The 24,247-nt window shown below is 38.9% G+C and overlaps 1 pseudogene across 1 annotated transcript in view; it reads left to right on the forward strand.

The window, feature by feature from the left end:
* The window catches only part of LOC149247453 (uncharacterized), a 95,180-nt pseudogene that overhangs the window by 57,433 nt on the left and 13,500 nt on the right, over positions 1-24,247 (forward strand). The gene's annotated exons all lie outside the window — the stretch shown is intronic.

Below are 24,247 nucleotides of genomic sequence, written 5' to 3' on the forward strand. Positions count from 1 at the left end.
ATTTAAAGAATCGGCAAGTGAAGATGGCTTACGAACCATAACACGATGGGGTCGACCCTATGGCAGATGTATCGGCAAATGGAGGCTAGTATGCATAATGCAACAGAAAAATGGTGTCCCTAACCTATATGCCAGTGAGAAAACGATACCTGCCATGACGGGTCAGTAGTCATGGAACCGTCTCGAAACTGTCAAAAAAATGTCCAAAATGTCCTGAAAAACAAACCATTCTCGACATTCCAAGCTCCCAAGTTAAAAGTCACATGAGGCCAAACAAACTAAAATTTTGAAAAAAATTTGCATTTTCAAAACCTATAAAAGAGATTTTGGACTCACCATTTTCACCATTTGAGTTTGACAGCAAAGGATTTGGAGCAAAAGGAGCAAACTTCCCATAGCCAGATTCAACTGTTCAAATTCTTCAAAAACCTCCAGGTAACTCTTATACTTAGCTTGCAATTGATTGTGACTGGTTTTAAGATTTTTAATTAATGTTTCACTGTTGAATTTTTTTGCCCAAAATTTCACCGCGGCGTATACGCGGGTTGGTAATATGAAACTCGCGTACACGCGGGCCCTATACGCGACTGTGTGCACAGGGACCTGCGTATATGCCGCGAACAATTTTTAAACAAAAACTAACGGTTGCAAATCATTTTTTTCTCAGAATGCCGGTCACGTGGCGTGAAAGAGAGCACGCAGCGGTGGATAATGAAGTTATGAACAATCCAGAAGCTTTGGATGCCCTACGGGGATGCGGTTTGCTTAAATTCTTCAAACTGCCGAATATGAAAGCAAACACGTGTCTGCTTGAGATGCTCATCGATTATTGGGACGTCGAGGAGGAAGCCTTTATGATTGACTAGATGCCACTCAGGGTAGAAGTGGAGGATATCTATTTCATCACGGGCCTTTCTCGAAGGGGAGAGGTAGTACATTCCCGGGCAGGACACGGAGCAGTCTCACGATAGAGGACTACGTACAGATATATTGCCCGAGACATCCCAAGAAGGTTGGGAGCTAGATTTCCATCACACATGTGGCGAGTTTATCACTGAGGATAATCATGTTCACCATAGCTCGAGTGAATGGATCGTCCTCTCTGCATCAGGCTTCACGGCTAACCATGAGCGTGGCAGTTGACTGTCTCACTACTGTGTTTGACTGGTGTACTCCTCTTCTGGCCAACATGAAGAGCTAGCTCACTTCTATCAAGAGGGGACATACCAAAAACTTTGGATATGGTACTATCCTGTGTACTTTCTTTTTCGAGAAGGTTCCCGCACTCCGCCCCAGGGTAGCAGTTTCCATTAGCACCCCACGAGATCCACGCATGGGCCGGTGGGCTAATCTGATGAAACATCTGGGGGGTGGGGAGGTCCCAAGGACTGCCTTTGACGATGACTTCTTCACCTGGTGGGATCAGCATATCATTGCCGTAGATGACTACCCCTATGTTGGGCTGGATTTCCAAGGAGATCCTGATCTAGCGTTACCACCGAACGCAGCATGGGGCGAGATTGGTAAGAATTTTTTGATTTTTTGATTTTTTTGGATTTTTCAAATATAATGATGAATTTTGAAAAATATTTTTGATGAGATTCAAATGACTGATATGATGATCATGTTCCAGACATTGGGCCGGTACGACCAGATGGGTTCCCACGGCATGGACGGCGCGGCCGAGGAGCCGAAGAGGTGGCTGCTGATACAGAACGAACTCTAAATAACGTCCAACGACACTTGGCGAGACTGAGCTGCCGAGTACCGATGGCTGCCATAGAGGACCTTCCTAAGGATATGCAGCGTCATGTGGTTGGCATGCCATGTGACTAGGTTCGCACTTTTCAGCGTGTGGCCAATGCAATAGTTACCTACTTGGCCGCTCATCCTGAGCCGGGGCATTAGATATGCCAGACATGATTATGGGCATTTGAGTCCCAATTTTGTATACTTTTGGACACACATGTACACTCGAGACGCTTTATGATATATATATATATATATACAGTTCGACTTTTTGATGCTTGATTTTATTGTGATGAATGATTGATGTGCTAGTCTAATGCCTGATTAGCGATAGAATCAGCTAACCAATTATGAGATCTTGGAATGTGCAAATAATTAATATAAGTAAATGATCTTTGCAACAACCTCACCCTTAAATACTGGCGATATAAACATGGATCCGTTACCCGATAAATGTTGTTTAATTGTGACACTATCAATTGAGAATCAAGATAAACTACCAGCGAGTTGATCTCGTGAGAGATTGCCTCGGATAATAAATTAATAACGGCAGTATACTCAGCCATATTGTTTGAAGCAGGACCGATGCATATGCCTCTTGATACCATCAATTGACCAGTTGGATAATAGAGTACCCAAGCTGCGGAAGCGAGATTCCGAGTGTACCGACTAGCACCATCGGCGAACCCAAAATAGACCAAGTCATCCATCAACACCTGCCACAGCAGACCAAAAAGTGCTGATATCAAAAAACTCTCGATGATATATGTACAAATATACATAATGTACAAAGAAGCCATTGCCTAATTCCTACTTAAGCAAAGTACTTCTTTAGGTAGAGCCCGTTTCAGGGCTCTGCCAGCTTGTTTCCCTCAAAATCGATTAACTCATATGACCCTTTTTCTAAAACTCGTTTAATAATGAAAGGACCGTACCACATAGGCTTAAACTTGCCTACCCCCAAGGTGTCTTTATCTTGGTCATAGACCAAAACAAGGTCACTTTCAGAAAAGACTCGAGGACGGACAGATTTATCATATTGCGTTTTAACCCTTTTCTTATGAGCCTCATTCATCGTGGTGGCATCTCGACGCTGGTCATCGAGATGTTCCAAGTGAAGGAGGCGCTTTTTGAGACTCGAAGTCTCTGGAAGGAGCTCAATAGCTAACTTAAGAGATGGAATTTCACATTCAACCGGAAACATAGATTCCATCCCATAAACCAACTGAAAAGGTGTAAAACCAGTAGCAGTCTTCACGGAGGTTTGGTATGCCCAAAGATCCGAATACAACATAACATGCCAATTGGACCGATTTTTATCGATTGTCCGCTGGAGGATCGTCTTAAGAGTTTTATTGACTGCCTCGACCTGTCCATTGGCCTGAGGATAATAAGGAGACAAATGCTCCTGCCGGAAACCCAATTTGATAGCCAATTCAGACATCAGTTGATTCTGGAAATGACTGCCATGATCAGTGACAATCTCTCTCAGGATACCGAATCTTGAGATAACCTGATTAAAAAGGAACAATGCTGCCATGTCACTATCGTTTTTATAAGTGGGCATGGCCTCGACCCACTTCATAAAGTAGTCTACGGCCACGATAATGTACCTGTGATTCGCCGCTGAAGGTAGATTACAAGTCGTAAAATCAATACCCCACTTAGTAAAGGGACTGACGGTGACAACGGGGAAAAGAGGAGCTAGATGCGCGCGCATCTTCCGAGTAAAAATTTGATAGGGGTGACATCATTTGACCGCTTCCACACAGTCTTTAAAGAGTGAAGGCCAAAAATAGTCGGCACGTAAGATGCGCTAGGCTGTAGCAAGCCCTGATAGATGACCACCACAAGGTCCACTGTGGCAGTCATTTAGTACTGACTCTGCTTCCTCTAAGGTCAAACAACGTCGAAGGATTGAATCAACCCCTCGACGGTATAAGGTATCACCAATGATAACATAATTTTTAGCTAGGTGACGTAATTTCCGACGTTCAACCTTGGAGAAAGTAGAGGGAAACTTCGAAGTCTGGAGATAGACAATGATATCTCCATACCAAGGGTCAAGTGAAGAGATGAGGAATAAATGTTTGTCGGGAAAACTTTCCTCATAAACAGTATCCTCTCCACAAGGCAGCTCAGAAATTAGCTCCGCGAAAACCATGGGTTTCTTAGACTTGGCAGACAAGAACTCGAGATCAAATTCTTGCAATATGACTATCCATCGATTATATTTTGCCCCAATCACTCACCTACTGAGGACAAATTGAAATGGATTGACTGCTGCTAAGACAAAAGTTTTGCGTAGCAGGATATAATGACGGAGCCGCTAGACAGCATGGACAGCTGAAAAGGCCAACTTCTCAACCGGAGAATAGCGAAGCTTAGGACCTATTAAGCCTCGGCTCAAATAATAAATCACATGCTCGGTGAGAGCATTATCCTCCTGAATGAGAACCATACCTATGGTTGATTCTGCTGCAGCGAGATATAAAAGGAAGTCCCTACCATAATCCGGTGGACTCAAAAGTGGGGCAGAGACTAATTCCTTTTTCAAAGCATCAAACGACCGCTGCGCAAAGTCATCCCACACAAATGGAACTCCTTTCCGTAGCAAACGCATGAACCCTTTAGTGATCTTGGCATAGTTTGCTATAAACCGTCTTAGGAAATTAGCCTTCCCTTGAAGACTTTAAAGTTGTTGAATCGAGGACAGTGGAGGCAACTGAACTATTGCCTCAACCTTGAAGGGATCAACCCGAATCCCTTCATTTGACACGATGAACCCTAACAACCGATCGGACTTAACCACAAAAATGCACTTGTTGGGATTCAACTGGATTTTATAAAAACAACATCGCTTGAAAACCAATCGAAGATGACTAGGGTGATCAGTTCTCTTTCGAGAACGAGCAGCGAGATCATCCAAGTATGCTTCGATGACATGTTTGATGTCGTGGAAAGCATATGACATGGCCCGCTGAAAAGTGGCTCCAGCATTTTTAAGACCAAAAGGCATCTTTCTATATGCAAAGGTACCCCAAGGACATATAAAGGTTGTCTTATGTTGATATTCAAGACGGATAGAAATTTGATTATAACCAGAAAAACCATCCATGAAGGAAAAAATTTCATTACCCGCACACTCGTCGATAATCTAATCAATGAATGGCGTGGGGTAATTATCTTTCGGGCAAGCCTTGTTTAGGTCCCTAAAATCGATGCATACTCGGATTGTTCCTTGCTTTTTATCCATAGGGACTAGATTAGAAACCCGCCTTTAACAGCTTCTCAACTTCAGCTTTGATAGCTGCCGCTTTCCTAGGGTTAACCGGCCGAAGCCTTTGACGAACCGGTTTGGCGTTTTCATACGTCTTGATCTCATGTTGAACTATAGAAGGATCAATGCCAGGCATTTCTTCATAAGACCAAGCAAATACATCTCGAAATTCCTTGAACAGGTCGGTGTAAATTTGAATTTCTTCAGGGGAACATTCGATTCTGATGAAGAGATTCTCGATCACATTAGGGTCCCTAGAGATGTTTATAGGTATCGTTTTTGAAATCACCGACATATTACCTTCGGCACGAACGTGTGTTGGAGCCAAAGGATTTGACACCGTACAAACATCACTAGTAAAGAGCTCGGAGAATCTAGATTCTACTTCCTGCAATGGAGGAAGAAAGTATGAACGATGGTGTAAGTCTTCCCAAGGTCGATCTATACCCATCATTGCTTCGAGGATTGCTTCTTCAGAAGGTAAAACTGAATCTAAGCAGTCCAAGGCAGAGGTAGAATCAAGGCTCCAGGCCAGGGCCACATCACCATCTAACTCCTCTTCGGAAAAAGGAGTAGAGTGGTTGTCTGTAGAGTTGACGATAAACTGATATCCAAGCTCAGCTGCAGATATAGGAAATGCCATTCCATTTACTTGTCCTTCAACTAATGTGGTCGTAGGTGAAGGCAAGGTCCAAGGGTCTGAAAAATAACGAGTTCGAAAGAACTCTTCTTGAGGAGACTCCTTAGATGATGAAACGACATTGATTTTAGCAAAAGGAGAGGGAAGATCAAAGGTACCCATCAATGAGGAATACATTCCCACTCCTAAATTCTCAGTAGGCGGACGAGGGTTATCCACTAAAGGAACAGTAGAGTCAGAGCTTGCTTGAGGATCGACTGGACAATAATCCAATTGATCAACCTTAACAATTTTCCCCTCATGAGGAAAGCAAATGACACGAAACAGAGTTGAAACAACGGCATCGATTTCGTATACCCAGTTCCTTCCTAAGAGGAGATTATAGTCTAGGTTAGCATTTATGACTTCTACTTCAATATTGACGACCTTCCCCCCAACACATATAGGAAAGGCCGGGATAATCCCATGCGGCTTATGAGAATGACCATCAAATGCAGTCAAGACGGTAGGTGAAGGAGAAGCCGAAGGCGATCCAATAACCTTCCAGCATGACATCGACATGACGCATGTGGAAGCTCCTTCATTAATAAAAATACGAAAAATGTTAGTTTTCCGGTATGTAGACTTTATTTGGAAAGCCATATGATGAGGGAGTCGCTTTTTGACATTTAACATGTCAAAAGTGAGCACTAAAGAGTTAGTTGGATCGACTGCCCCAATCGCGGAAAGTAAAGCACTTCGCTGAGCCGGACACGACTGGAGAACCTCTAAAGTGGACATGGGGCATGGACTCTGAGCCAAATCCTCAACAATGGAGTAATTCTAGGCGGCCCTAGCATTAGGATTAATAGTCGCGCGTTTAGCGGAACCTTTCAGTATCCGTGGTATAGTCTCGACAAGGGGTCGCTCAATATGAAGGTCGGTATTTCCAGGAATAGTCTTGTCCTTGGAAGTTTAGGCTTCACCGTAATCACATGACCGAGTAGCCACATGGACGTTAGAACCCATCATGAAAACATTCGATGATTTTTCCCCTTCCTGGTTGCCCCCTGCGGAGGTACCAGGATTTGAACTCGCGCCAGCAAGAAGTTGCTGCCCTTGGGAAAGGGGTTGGTTAACACAGCCTGAGAACTAGAAGTCCCTTGCTGTCCTAACAAGCACTGAGCGTCTTCAATCTTAGGGCAGAGATGAGTTAAATGGTCTCCACTGCACAACTTGCATGGAAACTTGACTTTCTTTCTAGACTCATTTCTACCACCACCAGCATTGTTGCCGGATTTATTTGCATCAGGCTTCCCATCATGGTTCTTTTTCTTACCTCGTCCTTTCTTTTTCCCATTGGAATTTTGATTTCCTTTGGGGTTATCAGATTGGACGACGTTAATCGAAGAAGTTTGGGAAGCCGGGGATTAGACGATGTGACTTGGTTGTTAGAAGCAGTTTGTAAGGACAACTGCTGCAATTGGTTCAACAAGTTCACGGTAGTTATGTCTACCGACCCAACGATACCATCCGTGTGGGGACCTGGCTTCGACTTAGCTATGTCAAACTTAGACCCAGGAGCATCTGGAAAGTATTTTTGTAGGGTCCCAGACTGAGAGTAGATCAATTCTAATTGCTGGGCCCTAAAAATGGCTTGCTCCTCAGAATAGACTCCAGACATGGAGACATCTTTAGAGATCTCGAGTTGTAAAGATTTCAAAAACCATTCGAGACGGTACTCTGGAGGGATTTCGTCTTTAATGAGCCTCTTTCTCCGTCTCCATTCCTGAATATGGTCAGAAATGTGAGTTTCCTTATCCTGACGAAAAGTGGCCAGAAGTTCAGTTTCGGCATCATAACAGACATGCAACTGGAAATGATTTAAGAAAATATTGGCTAAGTCGGCGAAAGATGTAAAGCTACCCCCTGGCAACTCTATATACCATTTGGCCACATTACCAGTCAAGGTGCATTGAAAAAGTCTCAACCTAATCGAGTCATCGATAAGGGACTTAGATGAGCACCACAAATGAAATGTGGTTACATGGTCGCCTGGGTCTTCACCGCTCTTCCCTTCGAATTTTGGAATGTCTGAAGGGAGTTTGGTTGGGACTGGAGGCCAGGTTGGATTGCACTTGATTGGATCGTTTGTTAACTTAGTGAGATCTGGCAAGTTCAACGTTGCCAGAAACGGAAGCCTAAGAGGACCTTGGGGATTCCACCCAGACTGGGTGGAACTCCCAAAGTTCTGAAAAGATTGGCCTGGATTTTGGAAGGCACCAGGCTGCCCGAAGTAACCAGCAGAACCAGCTGAACCAAAAGGCAAGCCTTGTGATCCAGCAAAATTCAGAGTTTGACCAACTCCGGCCGCAAAGCCTCCATAACCAGCAAAGTTTCCTCCTAAAGGATTATAAGGAGTTGATAACCCCTGATACGGATTCCAAGCCGAAGCTAAGGGAGGAATACTTTGAAACGAACTAACTGTGGAGTACGGCCTATTCCCTTGTTGGCCGAAAGACGGATTCCCTGTTCCCGTGCCACTAACCCCAGGGTTAGTCCAACCTTGGAAAGGATTGCTGCTTTGTCCTATAGAAGAAAAAGGCATGGATCCTATTGTCGGGTTGGAATGTGGTATATGACCACTTCCAAAAGGAAAACCCTGGAATGAAGCCGATCCGCCCATCATGGATGTGGGGGCACTAAACGGAACTGAAGGAATACCCTGTGAGTGGGTGCCAAATGGGAAGAATCCAGAACCAAAAGCATTGGTTTGGGAATTTCCACTCGTGGACAGAATGGAGGTAGACCCAACTAAAGATGTGCTAGCAAAAGATCCAAACAAGGAAGTAGAGGAGATGGAAATCGTTCCTCCCCCTTGCACCGATGTTGGAGTTTTCATAGTCGTAGCACTTGTAGAAGCCATGCTTCCAGTAGTGGTCATCGATGGTAAGCGCGTAGCGTAACCTGGACTTGACGGTCTATGCGTCAGAGTCCCAACGTATTGTAATACGTCTGGATGACTAGATGGTAGGGGAGAATTCGGAGCCGCTAACGAATCTGAGAGTTCTTCTACCTCTATGTTATTCTCCGCTTGAAAGAGAACTCGAGAAAGAACTGGTGTGTCCCTCTCTTGTTGTGCAGAAGTGCCAGGCCTTGCTTGAACACTAATGCCCCCGAGAGGAGGATTAATCCTCGATGTGTCAACTGCCGTGGGATGAAACCCACCAATAGTATTACCACTGTGCCTTCTAGGAGAAGGCTCTAAAATTGGTGGTGAAAGACCACAAAGTCTTCGAGACCATCTAGGAGATCGGTCAGCCACTTTGAATTTTTTGTTAAGATCTAACTAAAGACTCAAAAAATTGAAAGCTAGGCTAACTAAGAGCATAGAGCACACACTATAAAGTCCCTAAAGATAACAGCTAGTCAAACAACTTCCAAGTATTTCTGCTCCGGGTGATTAGGACCGGACACCAAAATATAAGAAAGTGAATTAAGGGGCCTTCCGAAGATAGTCTGGGATGATGAGGGCCCAGTCCTATCAACGAAGGTATCAGAGGAAGTTACGCTGACCTCCTAACAACAACCTACGCCGGTGCAAGCCCCCAAGCTTTGCAAGGGTGCCCTCCAGTAGTACTGTCGAGAGTGATGCAACATCGACCTCAGGTGCCACAGGATTCCCCTCCGCAGCCACCTGTGTAGATCCCTAGGAGTAGCAACTATGGATACCAACTCGTCGTAGAAGCCAAGCGGACTAGTCGTGAGGTAAGTTCGGACAAGTAGGAGAGGGGGTATCTCTCTTCCCTGTCTTCACAGACGCTCGTGCTTAACTCCCAGATCCGGAGCTTTCCTGGTCTTCCTAACGCTATTGGATTTTCACTCGTTATTCAGACTCCTATGTTTGACGTTTATATGGCCTTGGAGAGTTAACTCTCCACTCACCTAATCCAAGGCCCTAAAATCCTAAACTTGTTGGTGTAACTGACTTAAACAAAAAAGTTTTAGTGAATTTTAGTTAGCGCTTGATTTTAAAATAGGTTGTTCTTTAAGTCACAGGGTAACGAAAGTGAAACTAGTGGTGTTTTCTGACGCAAAAGAAATTAATAAAAACCTAACTAGATGCACATGCACTTGTTTTCGTTTTTCAATGAGAAGCAATTTCTATAGGGTTCATAGGAACTTAAAACAAATTTTTCTTTTCTTTTCGTTAATTCACGCTTCACACTCACAAAAGTTAACAAAGCTATATATGCCTAAAAAGGTATGCAAATCTATCCTAATGCAACAAATATATGCTGATGCAAGATTCAAAACTACTCTAAAGACAAGAAATGAAAGTTGTTTGCTTATCAATTTCTATTTTGCCACTTAAAATGTCTAGATGGAATATGAGATGTTACCATTCATTTCGTCTAAACACTAAAAACAAGTTCCAAGACAAACATAAAGCACTTTCATTCACTAAAAGGAAACCAAATGAAAACAAAGTTCAAGAAAGCAAAACGAAGTTTTTCAAAAAGTTTTCTTCAAAGCAACAACAAAAAGGTCTTTTCAAAAATGCTCTCAACAACACTGAAACTTGTGATTGAAGAATAGGCAACAAACACTTTTGCAAATTGACACCACACAATGGATGAAAACTCAACAAAAATAGATGTGTTTAAGGATGCTCTTGACAATCAAAAGCAGCAATGAAAGCTTTGGCAACAATAACCAAAAAGATCAAAAAGACAAATTTCAAGAAAGTGTCAATCAACAACTTTCATGAAACAAAGAAGCAGATGGTCACAAAAGCGGTTTTGTCAAGCAAACAAAAAGTCACCAAAAGCAAGATTTGACACGAAGATTGAGATCAATCTCCCTACCCTGATGAATCAGAGCAGCCAAGATTCTAAACAAGAAATCTTGCGTGCTTGAACAAGAAACGATGACGCTTGCAATAACAAAAAACAAGACCAATACTCCTTATAATCAGAGAGAATTTGGAACAAGATGCTTGCTGTGAAAACAAGAACTGATACTGCAAAGTGACTGTTTAAGACTGACTCAAACTATCTGACAGACCTTCAAAGACAATTAGAATTTAAAAATCTTGAAAATTGCAAGATATATGCGACTGTACTGATGTACAGATTATGTGTATACGTGACTGTAACTAAGGAAACCTATGTATACGCGGGTTAACTTAAAGAAACATGCGTATATACGCCTCTGTAACTAAGAAAAACAACGTATATAAAAGGTTTCAAGAAAAATAAAAAACAGACTGAAGAAACTGGCAAAACTTCAAATTCAAGAACAGACCAGACAGTAACAGCAAGCAGACAAGGCAACTGAGCCCTGATTGGCTTGAAAACACCCAAACTAGGAACAACAAGTATGTTGTCCCCAGTGGAGTCGCCAATTCTGTTGGAGGGAAATGTTCCCCTAGGGCTTTTTGGGTTGAAACCCTAGCAGACTAAAAGTTATCTATACAGAGAAACACACATTCACATAGCCATTATGCTATTATAAGCAAATTCTATTGTAAAGGGGACGTACCTTAGGTCCTACGTTTGAGAAGGCCCTTAGGGTCCAAACCCTTCTTGGAGTTCCCTTCTTCTCTTTTGTCCTGCAAAACAACCAATTCCTAAGAACACAACAGTATATGGACAAAATCTTATAAAGAAACCATCTTCATGTTATAAACAAAGGTAGTTAGCTATGAAATCCAAACAACCATTTACATATATATTCTAACATGAATATCATAAACACAAAGAAGATTCATATCGGGAACCAAGACATGTGTTTCTTTTATTATAGACAAATAAAGTACAAAAAAGGAATAAATTCACCTGAGTCACCCTTCACAGGCTCCAAGCAAAGCTTCCTTCCGGATCCGTCCAGCCTCAAGCCATTAACAAACTCCTTCCATGACTCACTCCATGATGTCATAAATGGTGGATGAACATCAACACACAAGGAAACAAAGGTTTCCTGTACAAATGGGGGAAGTGCAGAAGGCACAAGGGATTTCAGACCTGGTCAGGGGAAAAATCTCAGCATAATAACCTTTCTCTCTCTTCTCTCCTCCTCTAGGCCATCCCTTTGAGGTCTTTTTATACCTCTCCCAAAGTAGTTTTTTAGTTGGGAGTTGGTTGGGAACAGTTGGGCCACGGGCACTAACAGGTGATCAGCAGGTAAAACTTGCGATCTCCGCCCGAAAATAAGGAGTTTTATATTTTTTTAAGTGTTTTAATACATATACGCGGGTTGGGTATATGCCTACCCGCGTATACACGCGTTTAACTCAGGGAAATGTCGCGTATAAGGGATAAAACACTGTTTTTTAATTTTAGGACGAGGTCTGGAAGGGGGGGTTGCCCTAGGCCATGAGTGCAGCATCACAAACCATAAGAGTGAGATTTGGAGCTATAACAGAATTCTTACAGAGGTATAAGCGATCTTTGTACCATAACGAATCATTTTGCCAGCTAAAAGTATCAGACGTACTGGAATCTTGTTGTAACTTTCGAATAAGTGCCCACACTTCTTCGTCATTCTTCCATTCCTCCCTTGCTTCATTTATCCAATTTGGTTGGATAATAGAAATGGCGCACAACAATGCTTCCACATCCTCATCCTTTCTTAAGAGTGCATCTGCCACCACATTTTGCTTCCCTTTTTTGTAGATGATTTCAAAGTCATAACCCAACATTTTTGTGACCCACTTTTGTTGCTCTTCAGAGGATAATCTTTGTTCTAAAAAGTATTTAAGGCTATCATGATCCGTTTTTACCTTGAAGTGTCTTCCCATTAGGTAGGGTCGCCATTTCTTAAGTGCATGGAGTATTGCCAACATTTCCTTCTCATAAATAGCTTTGCTTAAAAACTTTCCCTTGATTGGACGACTTTCAAAAGTAATGGGTCTTTCATCTTGCATTAGAACAACACTAATTCCCTTTCTTGAAGCATCACATTCCACAATAAAGGTTTTTGTGAAGTCTGGTGTAGCTAAGACTGGTGCTTGGCACATTGCCTCTTTAAGATGTTCAAAGGCCTTTGTTGCTTCCGGAGTCCATGAAAATGCATCTTTCTTCAATAATGTTGTTAGATGTGCTGCTATTCTCCCATAATTCTTAACAAACTTGTGATAATACCCTGTCAACCCGAGAAATCCTCGCAGATGCTTTATGGATGTGGGGATTTTCCATTCCTTAATGGCTTTAATTTTGCTAGGGTCTACCTTAACTCCTTCATGAGATACAATATGACCCAGATATTCCACCTTCTGGACTCCAAAGAAACATTTGGATCTTTTTGCATATAATTGTTTCTCCTCCAATAGTTGTAGCACCCTGTCAACATGTTCAACATGATCCTTCCAAGACTTGTTGTAGATTAGTATATCATCAAAAAATATTTTCTAAGGAATGGTTTGAAAATTGAATTCATCAAACCTTGAAATGTTGAAGGTGCATTGGTAAGGCCAAAAGGCATGACCAAAAATTCATAATGACCCTCATGAGTTCTAAATGCTGTTTTCGTAATGTCTTCAGTCTTCATTCTGATTTGATGATATCCTGAATGAAGATCCAACTTGGTGAAGTAAATTGATCCATGCAATTCATCCAGTAATTCATCAATGACAGGAATGGGGAACTTATCTTTAATAGTGAGCTTGTTGAGCTCCCTACAATCCGGACACATGCGCCATGATCCATCCTTCTTGTGCACCAATACTACTGGAGCTGAGAAAGAACTTTGACTCGGTTGAATTATACCAGCCTCTAGAATTTCTGCAACCATACGTTCAATTTCACTCTTTTGGACATAGGGATATCTGTATTGCCTGATGTTTAGAGGAACACTTCCTGGAATTAGATGAATAGCATGATCATGATCACACATAGGTGGGAGACCTTTGGGAGTCTCAAATACCTTGGAATGATTGTCCAGGACTTTTTGGAGATCTAGAGAAATAGATGATTCCGATGTGGAAACATCTAGCGAACATAATTGTGCAATTACACCTCTTTGCTCCTTTTTGAGAAGCTTTGTCATACCATTAGAGCTGATTATCTTTCCTGGTTTCCCTGCAATACCCCTTAATTCAACTTCCTTTCCTTCTGTAGAAAATTTGATGAAAAGTTCTTGAAAATTAAAAGCTATTGTACCCAAGGATTGTAGCCATTGGACTCCTAGTACAACATTAGCACCTCCCATTGGAATGGAAAGCATTGGGCTAGTCAATACATATTCTCCCATGGATAGCTTGATATTATGGCACTTTCCAGAGCAATTTATTGTTCCTCCATTTGCAATCATCACTTGACACTCTAGTGCTGGATATAGGAAGCAATTCAATTCTTTTGCTACCTTACAATGAATAAAATTGTGGGTGCTTCCTGAATCAATCAACACTATTACCTTTTTCTTCTTGATTTGTCCTTCTATCTTGATGGTTTGAGGAGTGGTAATTCCCGCCAATGCTTTACAAGATATGGTCGGATTTATTTGTTCTTTATCTAGGCTTTTTTCTTGGAGTATATCCTCTTCTTTTGACCTTTCTTGCTCCTTTTCTTCTTCCTCTTCACAATCTATGTAGAATAATTTCTTCTCAGCACACTTATGACCTTTAGTGTATTTGCTATCACAAATGTAACAAAGCCCTTTTGCTCTTTTTTCTTCCAATTGTTGTGGTGTCAACCTTATAGGTTGTGGAAGACTAGGGGCAAAAACACTTCCGTCTTTATAGTTGTGAGTGGTATGCTTCCTGGTTGCCATAATTTTGCTTTCCATTTTTCTTGCTAACCTGAATGCCTTCTCTAATGAATCAGGTTCCCAAAGGTGAACATCATGTTTGATATTATCCTTTAAAGACCCTATGAACACATCAATCCTATGCTCCTCTGGAATATCTTTTACCCTTATGTTCAATTTTTGGAACTCCTCAATGTGCTCTATTATTGAACCCTTTTGTTTGAGACTTATCAATTGGCTAAAAAAAGTGTTGCTTTTTGTATCCTCATAATGTGCTATCAATTCTTCCGTAAAAATTGCCCAAGTGATAAATTGTTTACGAGAGCAAAGCCATTGATACCATACAAACTGATTTGGTTCCAAATATAAAGTTACCATACCTACCTTTTGTGTGTTTTGCACATTATTGAGATCGAAGAATTGCTCCATCTGTAATATCCATGTGGCGGGATCCTTGCCATCAAACTTCCTCATATCGATTTTTGGAATATGGTGAGTCTTCGATCCAACATTAGAGTCTATGGAATCATGATTAACATTTCTTTTGTTCTCATCATGAGTTTCCTTTAGTACCCTTTCACCATTAGTGACCATTTCTTGTAGCAACTTATTCATATTTATCTTCAATTCTTCCATCTTATCATCCATGCCATCAATTTTAGCGTCCATACCATTCACCTTAGCTTCCATGCCATCCATCTTAGCTTCTACGCCTTTCTTTAAACAATCCATCTTAGCTTCTACACCTTTCTTTAAACCATCCATCTTAGCTTCTACATCTTTCCTTAAACCATCCATCTTAGATTCTGTTGCTTTTTGTGCAAGTGACACTTGTTGCACTTGTTCTTGTAATTTTGATATATCATATAGCATTTCTTCTTCTTCTTCATGAGTCATGCTAGAGCTTTCAGGTTCCTTACTAGGTGTTCGAATTTTCTTTCCTCAGGGCATCAGTTACCGATAATAATGCTCTACTAGCCCTTTGAATTCCTTCAAAATAAATTTTCAAACCACTCTTAAGCAAAAAATTTAAAAGAATCTACACACCTTTTTTTTACTTTGTAGGAGCTCGATATTGCCTCTGATGTATCTCTGTATTTTCAGATCATCCAGTTTTGAAATTGCAACCTGTGGTAGCCCTCTGTGTCCTCTTTCCAATGCCACCAGTCTGATCCAATTTGGATTCTCCAAGGAAGAGTTATGCGAAATCTCCCACAGTGACCTGATTATAGACTAGTTCAGTAGAGTGAACTTGTACGACATGCCACGAGTCACTGTTTCGTCCTTTGGCTTTGAAAAAATATATACAAGAAACTACAGTCCGTCCTCTTTCTGCACCTTCCTACGAAATTTCAATCGAATGCTCAGGGAAAAAGTTATGATGATTTTCCCCAGGTCACCTGTTTGGAATGTAATTCAGGAGTCTGCAAAAAGACCAACTTCCTCAGATCATATCTCCGCAAATATAGCACAAAAAGCTCTGAAATTCAGACCCGAGATTCAGCGCGATGTCTTCTCAAATGGATTTTTTTTTTAGCTTTTGAAACGTCGTAGAAAAAAAGTTATAGCAAAAATGCCACGATGACCTGTTTGGAGTAGCGAAACCCTAGAATCCAAAGCTCCGATACCAAATGTTATGAAACCAGCTCAAGAAAAGATAGAAAAGATAGATCAACGCCTTAGAATTCAGCCTCTTCTAGGGGGCAACCTCCTTTACATTACATAAATGAACAATTCTTGGATGATTCAAATGACAAAACCTCCTTTCTATATATAGGAGTCTAAGGAGTCACAATATAACCCAGCTGACCTAACGATAATAATATAAAGCCACAAAAATAACAATAGAGGGATTATATGGGGCACAATAATAACAATATGGGGGCAATAGGGGCACAACAATATTAATATGGGGTATAACTACAATAGTAATGGGGTAATCACTAGTATTATAGGGACCCAACAACTTCACACAGGAACAGATTGACAAAGCCCACCCCTGGGAATACTTTGATGGGGCTGCTCAAGTACAGGGATGTGGAGGAGGCATTATACTTTATCTATCAGACACTCATTACATTCACATTTTCATGGGGTTGGGAGAGGGTACAAATAATTATGCAGAGTTGATTACTCTCTAACATCTTTTACATTTTACCATCCTCAAACGGTGTAGACACATATGAATTTTTGGAGATTCCAAAAGAGTCATAAACTGGTTCAACAACACAACAACTTTCCATGCATATACTCTCATAACTATTTTGGATGATATTTCTTTTCTCAAAACACATTTTGATCATATTTCATGCACTCATATTTACAGGCAGCGTAATGAAGGTGCGGAAAAGCTATCAAAAGAGGCAACACATTATCCTCGAGGAGAATGGATGATCACAGAGTACATACCTGAGCAGACCTATCAGTTCTTCCATAGACCATATATGGATCAGGAACTTTGGAGGGCAGACAGGCCCTAATATCAGCAGTCTTTATCTATTTTTTATTCTTTTCACAGTTTTCCTATTATGTAATTATCATATTTTGGCAACAAAACAGCGAAATTTTTGACTATGTAATTATTTATATATGTACAGCAAACACTAGCACACCCAACAGGGTCCCTTTTTTAGAACTTACAGTTCATAATTCTAATCAGCTGACTTCGGTCACAGTATTTGCATATGCCTATGGCATTTACAACATGTAATTTTCAACAAATTAATAGAAATTACCATATTTTTTCCGCGAAAAAAAAAAACACTCTCTAGTAAACTCAATCTCCTGACATTTATTATTTCAGAAAAGAATATAATTTTTTAATAAAGTATCTTTTTCGGGATATATAAATCCAAGAAATAGAACTTATATAAAGATTGGTATTTTATTCACATCACATCTTTGAAAAAGGATAGCTTTATTTAATCTCCATGCTTTATTTAAATCTTATTATTAACCTGGAATTGAATTTTCCAAAATTTGAGTTGATGATTTGATTTAAATGACAATTAAGAAAACATTTGGCAACCTCATTTCAATAAATTTTCTTTTCCAAAATTTGAGTTGATGATTTGATTTAAATGATAGCTAGGAAAACATTTGGGAACCCCATTTCAATAAATTATATTAGAATGAAACTCTAAATCATATTTCAAATTTTAAAACTTATGATTAATTTTTATTTAATTCACATATTACAAAATTAACACAATCTTCACATATTACAAAATTAACGGACTCATATTAAACATTAATATTAGCATTTTAAACAGTGAGCCCATGAGCTGCAACTCGTTCAAAAACAAAACTAACAAGTAATTGTTGAATCCATTGATGAATAGATTGATATATAAATGGTTCCCGTTAACAGAAAATCGGGTGCCCTCCATGCTCACAAACCCACTGTCGCCTGCTGCTGTTCGCTGAAGAAAACAATATAGATTCCGAGATTGATATGTAAAAACCACTCATGAAGTTCTATGCATTTCGGGGAGATGAACACAGTACCCTATTTTACAACTCATGAAGTTCTATGCATTTCGGGGAGATGAACACAGTACCCAATTAAAATATAGGGAGGTACATAATGATGGAAAAATATGAGAATTTAGTGCAATGTTGAAGGCATAAACAATGTGTTTAGAAATGTTGTCTGTGTTCGAGAATAGCAGAACATTTTGTACTGATCTCACGGAATTGTAGAGAAACCCCAAGTGTATATGATAAAATTGACACCTTCAAAGTTCAATGCATGTTACATTCCATAACGAGGCCACAAACACATACAACAAGCACTATAAATCATATGCAAACTATGGATATAGATCATTTGACCTTGTTTCATTCCGTGTCAAACGGTGGACGCATCATGGTTGTCTCCTTCTAGGAAAAGGAGCCGAGCCGAAATTGTAATAGTCCTTTTATCGTGCCCTTGCACTCAGGCTTTAAAATTGACGCCTGTATGCACGTTTTATCTTTTTTTAGCAGACAAATACGACTTATTTCAAAATAAGCATGTAGTTGTTGACTCGCTGATAATTTTTCAAAATGTCATAATCACGGGTGTATAAAGAATTTACCAGTTTTAAATTTTTACATATATATATTATATATTTATATCTATTTTATATATCAAATACTTATCTTTCTCCCACATGGAATCTGCATATAGATTTTGTTGGAAATGGTGGCTCTTCATTATCATAAAGGTTTTAATGTAGAGGAATTAGGGCAGATTGAATTTCGTCACAAAGAAGACAAGGACAAGATAACTTCAACGATGTCTAGGTTGGTGGAACCTAGGAAGGATGAACTAGGGTAATGAAAGTGATGAATATACTTCATGTTCTGGATGTTATAGTTAATTGTGACTTGCACACTATAGTCATTCAAAACACAAGATTGCTCAGAGACAAGTCAAGCCTGGCATTTACAGTTAATTACCATACATGAATGGTTCAGAGATTTAGGAAATCTCTGTTTTGTGCATATGGATCTCCTTATAATTATAATTATAATGACTATTCTGCGTTGAATTTGTTTGGTTATTGTATGAGGCAGGGTAGTGCAAGGCATGGGTTGCTTCAAGGGCTCAAGGAAAGGGTTGAATTAGATATTGAAGAACTAATTTGAAATACATAAATTTATTCTTGTGTCCCATTTACATAATCCTCATTAAGATTTTTTCAACTAGCTTCAAGATTAGATCACCAACAGAGGCATTGGGACTTCCTTGGATTCGAACCTTGGCAAAACCAAGGAGCTACACAGTGTCCTGCACTACTTGGCTTGGCTCCTCTGTAGACTACCCCGTAGAAACGGATTCCGGGTCCCAGAGGGTGGATTTTGGGCTCTCCATCCCCATCGATGTTGGTTTTTGAGTCATATTTAGTCAATCTGCTCTAGATTCTAGATAGTAGGCCCAGTTTGTCCATTTCATTTAATAGATTTATGCATTTTTGGGCTCTCCATCCCCATGGAAGTTGGATGCTAAGTCATATTTAGTGGATCTGCTCTACATTCTAGATAGTAGGCCTAGTTTTTCCATTTCATTTAATAGATTTGTGCATTCCTCATCAACTAACACTCATCAACTAACACCCTTCAAAGTAACGTGGAATTGAGTGGATAAGTGAGTAAAGAGCAATATAGAGGAAATAGCAACCCAAATGAAAAAGAGTGTATGCAGAGTTAGAAAACGGAATGATGGCCATTTCAAAAACCGAAGCCTCCTTCGTGGACACCCCGCGGTCGTCACTGAAATGCAAGTTCTCCTCTCGTTTTTTTCACATAATTTTTTTTTTATGTATTTCCCACACGATTGCATAATATTTCTTGAAAAAATATTTTCCCACACAACATTTCAGTGCATCTGTCTGAAAATTTCCCAACATGAATTAATATTTGAAAAAGAAGTCTAACCATTTTACAACTTGAACTTTATTTGACCATAATTATCAAAGGAATTCTACTACATAATATTTTTATCGAATTACAATTTCTCATTTTGTTATATGATTTTTTGAATTAATGATAGAAAAAAAAGTTTAAATTTATACATTTGGATGTTTATATAATTTCATTAGGTTATGCTTAGATGTTTAATCTTTGATGCATAAGTGTAATTATTTGCTTGAGAAAAATGTTTTTTTTTTTTGGAAAATTATGTTGTAAATGCCATAATATTTGTTTTTTTATAGGCTTTTCTCACATATACAAACCATATCTATACTAGCATATTTGCATGTCTGAAAAACACCCATAAGTGATGGAATAATTTGTACGAAATATAAAAAATAAGAAAATTGGAGCTTAATATTCTGAATGTAGTATGCCTAGATTGTAGGTGAACTCATTGTTTGTAAAAGTTGTTACAATTTGTACGTCATTAATAATTATAAATTTTCACTTTTGGACTTAATGCAGTTAACAAACACTATGGACATGCTAGATGACACTGTTGAATATTTGAAGATCTTTTAGAAGAAGGTCCAAGTATGTAGTTTGTTTTTGTTTTCTTATTTTTATACATTTATAGATCCTTATGGCCCTAACATGTATTTATTTTGACAATTACTTTGTTTGGTGAAACTCTCCAAAATTTAGTTTTTGTACATGATGATATTGAATGTATTTTTTTAAACATTTACATATTTCATGCACATTATGTTTTTTGTTTGAAACTTATATCACACATATTATTCTTTAATTGGATTGGCATTGAAGTGACTTAAATGGAAAACATGGTATGTGTGTTTCAATTTCTGTTAAGTTAATTTTAATTGTCTAATTTAGTTGCCTACATTCACTATTTTAATGTGAAAGCAATTATGAATATGATTCACAGAAGTTAAAAAAAACTTGTAAAAGTAAATATTTAAAGTCATATGAAGGGCACTTTAAAAATAAAACCGTCATTAAAATTTTTCCTGATGGGTAAGGTGACCCGTCAAATTTAACCCCTGCTTGCACTATTATACTTACCGCCACCAGAATTTGCTATTTGCAAATGATATATATTTTTGGTTTGTGGATATTGAAATATTTTACTATCATTAACATGTGTGTTTGTCTTTTTTTATATACTTATATATATAAGTTGTTTAAATTAAAATATATTACCTGACATAAATATTTAAACATTTTTTTAAATTTTATATTGAAATATTTATAAGGTATATTTTTTAAATTTTTAATAACTTTATTTCTTATAATTAGTATAAAATATAGACATATATAATGTTAAAAATGAATTGAACTGACACAATAAAAATCAGATTATAAATATATCAATTTTTTTTAATTAAATATAACCAAATATATATATTTAGTGATGTTTTATTATAATAGACATAAATATATTAAAAAATAATAGAAATACTATATTAATTCATTTCAATTTTCGAATTCAAGCTTCTGTGACTCATATCATAATGTATAAAGAATTTTTCGGAAGATTTTGGTCGACGTCTTTCAAACCAAAAAGTGTGGTTCATATAGGGAGACAGGTCAACCTAACAACAAATTTAAGAAAGACAGGTCAACCTAACAACTTTTAAGAAAGACAAGTCAACCTAACAACATTTAAGAAAGACAAACCTAACAACATTTAAGAAAGACAGGTCAACCTAACAGCTTTTTATTTAGGTTGACCTGCCTTCCTATTTAACCTTCTTCCTAGATCTGTGTTTTCATCGTGTCCTAAAGATGAACCACACTTGTTGGTTCCAAAGGCGTCGACCAAAATCTTCAATGTGATTTCTTCCGAAAAATTCTTTATACATCATTTCAATTTATTATATTGTAATTTTTTTCATTAATAAAATAACAAATAATTAAAAATATATATAACGTGAACTTAAATAATAATGACTCATATTTATAATTATGATATTATATAAATTATAATTGATAACATATAAAATTTTAAACAAATTAATTAACTATAATAATATTTGTATATAAAAATATGTTATATATTAGAGAGTAAGGTACAAACCTTTCTTCAAGTTTTGCACTGAAAAAAGAGGTTTAAAGATTGAACTTGAGGAAAGGTTTGTACTTTCAGAGATTTGATACCTCTCGGAAATTCATAGATCCTGAATTATAAGATAGATCTCTGTTGATTTTTACATGTCATTTGTATCCCTCATACTAAAAAGTAAATTATTTTTGTTTACTTTCAGCTAATTTATCTATATATATAAAGTTTGACGTAAAATTAAGGTGGAAAATGAAATATTTTAATTATGACAAATATTGTTTTTTTGTTATTAATATTTTTTTTAATTTGTTAATGTAAGTAGTATTTTATTATTTTAAAATGTAACGTGACATGACAACATCTCCCTCATACTAATCTCGATCTCCCACATACTGGTCTAGATTATAGAGCACCTCTCAGCGCAAAAAGAATTAAACATTGTACAGTGAAATTGAAGAAGAACATCATAAATATTGTGCTTTGTCAACAAAGCGATATGATCCCATCCCAATCCATTGTAGAAAAAAGAAAAAGGATAATGACATAGTCTATTGGTCTATGTTTTCGAGGGTTTTCTAGCATATTTTATGGTTTAGATTATTTAGAGTCTAGTAGGGATTTCTTGGAATCACAAGTTTGGGTTGTAAACTCTTCATAATCCAAGTGCCCCAAGAGTTTTACAAGGTGTTGAATCCATATATGCAGCCAAAAATCCATTTTATACAATAAAAAATAAGTTTTGACAAAAAAATCACCAAGTTTCGACCAAAACTCCAAAACTTAGCATGTTTAGACAATGTCATTGATATCGTCATATTGCATAACATCTTTTATTGGAAAACTAAAAAATTCAACTGCCTTCCTAACTAGATAATTTTTCCATAGTCTATTTATGATCTGTAAATCACCTTATGAGTGATCTCAGTTAAAGATTTATTAAATGAAGGTATTACAGACTCATGCGCTGGTGTGTGTCTATGTTATTTAGGCAACGGATCGATTATATTACAAATACACAAACACTTGAAATGGAAAACAGCAAAGAACCACAGTAAGCAAAAACAAGAACACAAGAAATTAATAAGGAGTTCACCCTATCCTCCAGGGCTATATCTCCGGTCAGCTCTCAGTGGTGGCCTTCTTTTATTGTGTCTTGAAGCAGAGAATTACAATGAAGGAGCTCAATATGACTCTCCTGAAACAAAATTGCTTGGCAAGGTGGTTCTTGGATGCCCCAAGCCACCAGAGTGCATAGACTCTTTTCCTTACTAGCTCTTTGACCTCTCTGGTCTTTAATGTAAGAAACCCAATGTGGTTCTCAGTCCTGACAGATCCTCTCAGGGATGGCTTGAATCTCTCAGGCTCTCTGGTGCTTGACGCTGCCTTTGGTCAGCTCGACCCTCTGTCTTCTTTCTTCTTTTTTCTTCACTGTCTTTTCTTTGTTTTCTCTGTCTTCTTCCTTTTCTTCTTCGTCTTCCTCTTGGTGTTCGGTGTCCTCTGTCTTATCTGTGCATAGCTTTAAAACCATTCGATCCCATGGTTGTTCGATTCCCCTTCCACTTCCGTCGGATCACCTGCTATAGCTTCGCTTGGAGTTCCTTGTCTTGCATCATCATCAAGCTCATAGGGAGTGGCCACTTGTCCTCCTGCAACAGCGTCAGCTTGCTTCGTCAGTTCAGTTTCTCAGTTATGCCGTGGAATGAGTCATCTGCCACCTTGGCGGTCAAGTTGGACGTCAAATTCTTATAGATCGTGGCTTTATCCCCTGTCAATTCCGGCTTTCCCATCGAGCGCGATCTCAGCCGTTAGATATGGATCCCCCAAATCCGACGCCATTCGTTCATTTTGCTCAGTTGACTTGCTCAATCGTTAGCGCGCGATGAGCGGCAGTTTTCTCTCTCCTCCGCTTGCCACGCATCAGGTGCTGAGTGGAATCGCTCTGTTTTCACCAAAACTGCTTATCGCCCAAGGGTGCCCCCGATAAATACCGTCGGTTTTTGGAGCACGAGTCCCGCCTTTGCCTTTAGCCTTTTTCTGCACGGTTTTCCCGGCTCTCATGCGACCGAGCGCTCGGGGCCTCTCCTTCTCGAGGGGTTTTCCCAGCAATGCACGACTAAAAATTGCCTCCTTTTCCCGATCTAGGCTTCCCAGGGGCTAGTTTCGCCTCCTGCGTAGTCTCCATGGACCTCGGTCAGTGCGCTTTGACCGAGGTCTTCGTCGTTCCACACTGATTGTTAACTGCCACTGTTTAGAGGTGTTTCTGATCGTTGCTCTTAATTCTTTGAAGTTTGACCTGACTTGATACAATCATGGTTCTCTGATAATTCTTCTTGGATCCAATTTGGATTACAGCCTTCCCAAAAGTTGG

Source organism: Pinus tabuliformis, chromosome 7, assembly GCF_031772625.1.
Source record: "Pinus tabuliformis cultivar Carrire ecotype Pingquan chromosome 7, CPIR1, whole genome shotgun sequence".
In the NCBI taxonomy this organism is placed as follows: Eukaryota; Viridiplantae; Streptophyta; class Pinopsida; order Pinales; family Pinaceae; genus Pinus; species Pinus tabuliformis.